This window comes from Podarcis filfolensis (assembly GCF_964270895.1).
Source record: "Podarcis filfolensis genome assembly, chromosome: 13".
NCBI lineage: Eukaryota > Metazoa > Chordata > Lepidosauria > Squamata > Lacertidae > Podarcis > Podarcis filfolensis.
In genome coordinates, this window is record NC_139615.1 from 6,024,867 (window position 1) to 6,030,901 (window position 6,035).

Sequence of the window (6,035 nt, forward strand, 5' to 3'; positions counted from 1 at the left end):
AATTGCAGATCAGTTGCCAGAAAAATAAGGGCAAGGTCTCCTCAATTATTTTAAGGTGATTGATTGATTTCACTCTCTGTTTTGTCCAGCTAGGGTTGAAGGAAGGTGAGGACAGGTGACCCCACCTAGGCCCGAAGTCACCCCCCACCAAAGCAGGCTCAAAGCTTCTCAAAGCTTTTCAAAATCATTTTCTCAGCAGCTAAGCATCAGAAACATTCCACTCTGCTGTAACAAAGATAGAGAACAGTCCATTGTTTCTCAGGCCTTTCTCATGCCTTCTGGCCTTGCTAAAGAACCACATTGCAACTTGCTTTCTGTCCGGGAACCATGCCAGAACAAGAGATTGAAACATATCTGAACACTCTGAAACCCCTTTCCTGGGAAGGGTGCCAAGAGTCCACAATAGTCCCAAGACAGCTTTCTGTTCATGCTCAGAGGAACTCATGGGGCAGGACTCTGGAAGAAAGGAGGAGGGAACTGGAAAGGGGTATATATATGCTTGTGCACAGGACTGTGAACTTCGTGCGTGCTTTTTGTGACTTATCACACTTGCTCCTACCAGTTCGTGGATGGTAGAAATAAAAGCCTTTTCTCCGAAACTATTCCTTGAGTGTCTGTTGACTCCCGCTTCCCTTTCCCAGGCGCAATATTTTTCTCACCCGAGGGCAAAGCCTCATAAGGCTACAGGGTAATGGGAAAAAAGAGCAGCTTCAGATTACTGTTGGGTTTTTTTTTAAAGGCTCCTCAGGGTTACCATCTAAAAGGAATATGGATTGAGAGGGAGGAGGAAATAAGCAAACTGGGTTTCAAGTTTTTACGTGCAGATTGTTCTAATTGGCCAGGCGGCTTTTTGCACTGCACTCCCGGCCTTGCCAAAAAACGAAAAAGCTGCAGCAGCCGGAGAGGTGGGAAGCAGGGACCATTCACTCCGCTGAGAGCAAATCCTCTCCCGAAAAGTGCTTGTCCATCATACAGACCTCTGTTTATAATTTAGGAACTGGTTCTTCCTCTCCCCCCGTCTTGCATTGTAGGGGGTTGGACTAGATGACCCCCAGGGTCCCTTCCAACTCTACAATTCCCTCCCCATCCTGTTTTCCTTTTGTGCCTTGCCTTTTGGGTTATCGTTTTAAGCGACTGTATGTTGTGCAAGCCTTTAATGGGATGAAAATGTTGCTTAGTCGTTTAGTCGTGTCCGACTCTTCGTGACCCCCTGGACCAGAGCACGCCAGGCCCTCCTATCTTCCACTGCCTCCCGCAGTTTGGTCAGACTCATGTTTGTAGCTTCGAGAACACTGTCCAGCCATCTCGTCCTCTGTCGTCCCCTTCTCCTTGTGCCCTCCATCTTTCCCAACATCAGGGTCTTTTCCAGGGAGTCTTCTCTTCTCATGAGGTGGCCAAAGTCTTGGAGCCTCAGCTTCAGGATCTGTCCTTCCAGTGAGCACTCAGGGCTGATTTCCTTCAGAATGGAGAGGTTTGATCTTCTTGCAGTCCATGGGACTCTCAAGAGTCTCCTCCAGCACCAGAATTCAAAAGCATCAATTCTTCGGCGATCAGCCTTCTTTATGGTCCAGCTCTCACTTCCATACATCACTACTGGGAAAACCATAGCTTTGACTATACGGACCTTTGTCCGCAAGGTGATGTTTCTGCTTTTTAAGATGCTGTCTAGGTTTGCCATCGCCTTTCTCCCAAGGAGCAGGCGTCTTTTAATTTCGTGACTGCTGTCACCATCTTAAATTAAAATGGGATGAAAATACCCCAGATAAATAAGAAATACAACTTCAGCCCTCAAGTCCTGTTTGCAGACTTCCCGCTTGGGCGCTATGGAGAACAGGATGCCAGAATAGATAGGCTTTTGGTCTTGATCCAGCAGAATTCTTATCTGAAACAAAAACCGCTGACGCCATTACGATCCCAATTGTGTTTTTTTGTTTTGTTTTTAAATGATGGGAGACACAAAACGCTGGAAGCCTGGGGTAGCAATGAGAGTGTAATAAACGAAAATCTGCCCTTATTCCCTTATGGGGGACACAAGAGCTCTTATAGAGTCCTTTGCAGGTTCTCCATCGGTCGGAGAAAATAACAGAGGCCAACCAGAGATTATTGAGAAGCAAAGCAACTAGTATGCCTGATCTTTATTGAACTGTTGCAACAGGGTGCCCCGTTCACACGCAGGAGGAGGACCCAGAACCCAGGTGTGCCCGCCCTTATATAGACATTTTAAATTGCCAGCCCTGGAGTCCAAGACCACCCCCAGACACATCATACCTACATCACAGAAAGGGCGGTCCACAACAGAAATGTCTGGCAGGTTACCTAATAATGCTTACTTGATTGGATACCCTGTGGAGCCTGGCTAGTCTTTTGTAATGACAAATACATAGTTCCTGAGCCAGGTCACAGGCTCACCCTATTCATACACAGACATACCCTTAAGACAGGATTTGTGAATGAAAAGACAATGGGGAGGCTTTTCCATTTTCCTTGACCTTGCAGAGAAATCATTTGGTCAGTTTGGGAGTCAAAACGGTTCCAGGGCTGTTTTCCTGTGCTGCTTCAGACATGTGGTATATATATTTATGTACGTGTTTGCTTGGTACATTTATGAACATTTATTATATATATATATAAGACCTTAATTTTTTTATTTCAAGAGTAAACTGGTTATTCCCACTGAACAGCGTTTGCAGCCGTTGATGACTGATGAGCACACATGCATGAATCAGCAAACAAGCAGAGTATCGGTTCAGGGAAACCACAGGGAAAATAATGGTGACTCATCAACCACATGTGAGGCTTAGAAGAGTCCAGCGCCAGAGTTACGTAACACAGAATCATACTCGTTTTTTAGGGAGCCCTTTACATAGAATTTGACCAAACTGAATGAAATGTGCTTCCAAGTGAAGGATTATTAGGACTAAGGGGTGTAACTGGTCAATTTGGGCATGGATCCTGGGGTAGGTATTTGCTTTTTTGATGTGGGAACTGAATTAACTTCCTAATGTGAAAACTTCAAGGTCTCAAAAGAGCAACTACAGCTGGAGGAGAGGATGGTCTCTCTCTCTTTTTGTAAAGCACCTCTCCTCGTATTTCCAACAGAGATGGCATATAAAAAATGACAAGAACATACCATATTTTTCGCTCTATAACACGCACCTGACCATAACACGCACGTAGTTTTTAGAGGAGGAAAACAAGAAAAAAATATTCTAAACGAAACAGTGGATGTATGATTTTTGTGGTTCATGCTGTGGCCACAGACATGTGATCTGACGGTGAGTTTGGGGTAGCCCAATGCAAAAATCCTGAGGATCCATGTGGATCCGTGCTTTGTAACCACGTTTTAAGTGGGGAGGGAAGGAAAAGAACTCAAGGGACAAGGAGCACGCGTGGGGTGTGTGGAGAAGGATGCTGCTAATAATGCAGGAGAGGCTCCTCTCTGGCTTTGCTCCTTTAGAACAAGCAGGCTCTGCGTCTCTCCCTCCTCCCCGGCAAGGAAACCATGATAGTAACCACTCTGAGACAAATCAAGAAAAATTGCGACCAACACTCTCCCCCAACAAGCGCAGTGAGGTCAAAGCACACACACACACGCAGAGAGAGAACTGGCCCTAAAGTCACAGGGGTGCTGGGGGAGTGAACGGGAAGCAAGAAAAGGAGAAGGAGCCCTCACACACAGAGAGACACACAGAGTGTCATTCTAAAGTCGCAGGGGCGCAGGGAGAGTGAACAGGAAGCAAGAGAAGGAGAAGGAGCCCTCACACACACAGAGACACACAGAGTGTCAATTCTAAAGTCGGAGGGAGAGCGCAGGGGCGCAGGGAGAGTGAACGGGAAGCAAGAGAAGGAGAAGGAGCCCTCACACACACAGAGACACACAGAGTGTCAATTCTAAAGTCGCAGGGGCGCAGGGAGAGTGAACAGAAGCAAGAGAAGGAGAAGGAGCCCTCTCACACACACACAGACACACAGAGTGTCAATCCTAAAGTCGGAGGGAGAGCGCAGGGGCGCAGGGAGAGTGAACGGGAAGCAGGAGGAGGAGAACGATAGCTCAAGCACACACACACACAGCCCCTACAGTGGCTAATCCAAAATCGGACAGCAAAAAACTGCAGGCAGGGACAGAGAGCATGGGGTTGTTTTAAAGCAGCCAACCCCGCTCTGCTTCTCTTCCTCCTCCCGGCTAGGCTGGCTGAAAAGCTTTGCTGCTACTTAGCAGCTCAGTGGGGAGGAGAGAGGAACATAGAGGACGGGGTTGTTTTAAAGCAGCCAACCCCGCTCTGCTTCTCTCCCTCCTCCCCGGCTCCGCTAGCTGACAGGAGCCGCTTACTGTTTCAAAGCGAGCCACGGACTGCTCACAACTGCAGCAGATTCCCCCGCCATCTGTAGGCATTCGCTCCATAACACGCACAGACATTTCCCCCTACTTTCTAGGAGGAAAAATCTGCGTGTTATGGAGCGAAAAATACGGTAGTAAAAGAGAGGAACAAATGGGTTGGGGAACAATTTCAGAAAGAAAATTAACTGACTTCCGCCTGTTCCTGGCATGCACATTTTGAAAACTCAAAGCAGTAAACGCCCAGATCAATATTGAAAAGCAAGAGATAGAAAGAAGAAACCCCAAGGATTCTGTTTGATTTAAGTGCATTTCCATTATCGTTTTTGAATTTTGGAAAAAGGCTGCAGAGTTCAATTCAGTGAAAGGAAAATGCTTAATTGATGCCTATGAGAGTGTTCCCTGGGATGTGTTACTTGAGAACACAATGGAATCTGTCTAGGGGGCCCCTCTCTGGTTGCATTCTGGATAAAATGGCTTTTTAAGGTGCCTATAGCATCCCTATAGGCCAGGATTATCTGAGATTCAGGATTCAAGCAGACAAAAAATAAAGAAAAAAACACTACCTCACAAAACGTGAAATCTGTGGGATTCTCTGCCTCATGATTCAAAACTCCCACACTGTAGGAGTGCAAATATCCAGAGATGTAGTGATCAGGTGGGATTGCTATGAGGAATTATAGCAAGTAGAGACTAAGCCATCTGTGTCAGCAATGAAAGCATTGCGTTGACTGGGTTTAGACTATTTTGATATGATTTTTGATCAATCTACACCTCTGCATCTCTGGCCCTTTTGACCCTACTGCCCATTTCTCTCTCCTCACGTCACATACACAGTGTACACAGCAGTTGCTTCGCCAGGCAGGCTTCCTGGGCCATAAAGATAGTAGGCAAGTTACTTTGATGTAGTTTTCTTATATATAATCTTAGGATGTTAATCTTAGGGCCAGGAAACAGATCTCACATGAAGGTGATAGTGATTGTTGTCCTCCTGGCCATCCTACTTATCATATGTATTGCTTTTTTATTACCTCCGGGGTTGCCAGATGCTCCCCTTTGTAGTTCTCAACTTATTTACCCCAGAAATATTTGTGCTTAATTAGTTTTAGTAGTTTAACTTTCTCCCCACGTGAGTTTGTGGAAATGCTCAGAAGAAATCTGATTGGTTCTTACAAACACTCTGTAAAAAGTTCTTTTGTGAATCAAACGGCCTGGGCTGGAGGCTGCGGAGATCTGATCTGACGGACAAGCACAGAGAGACACGATTATACGCACTCTTCCCAGAGTCTTGCTGGTTCAAGCCTCTGTCTGTATTCTTATTGATCAGAGTTCAATCCTTCTGAAATATACTCAGAGTCGCAAAGTGATTTCATGCTCTTTATTCAGCTCATAGTGGTGAGGAGGAATGAATGAATGTCCCCTCAAAGTATCTGCTTTATATACATTATTTACACAATGGGCTGCACATGATTGGCTAATTCCGGAATTCTACTGTAAGCCAATCAGGTTGTGGATTCACTTTTATCTGGAGCATGATTGGGTGGTTCCTGCCAACCAATCATACTGCTGCATTGTTCTAGGACCAATCAGACTGCTGCATTCTGAATCCTATTGTTCTAGGACCAATCAGACTGCTGCCTTTTGGATCCTATTGTTCTAGGACCAATCAGACTGCTGCAGTTTGGATCCTATTCAACTC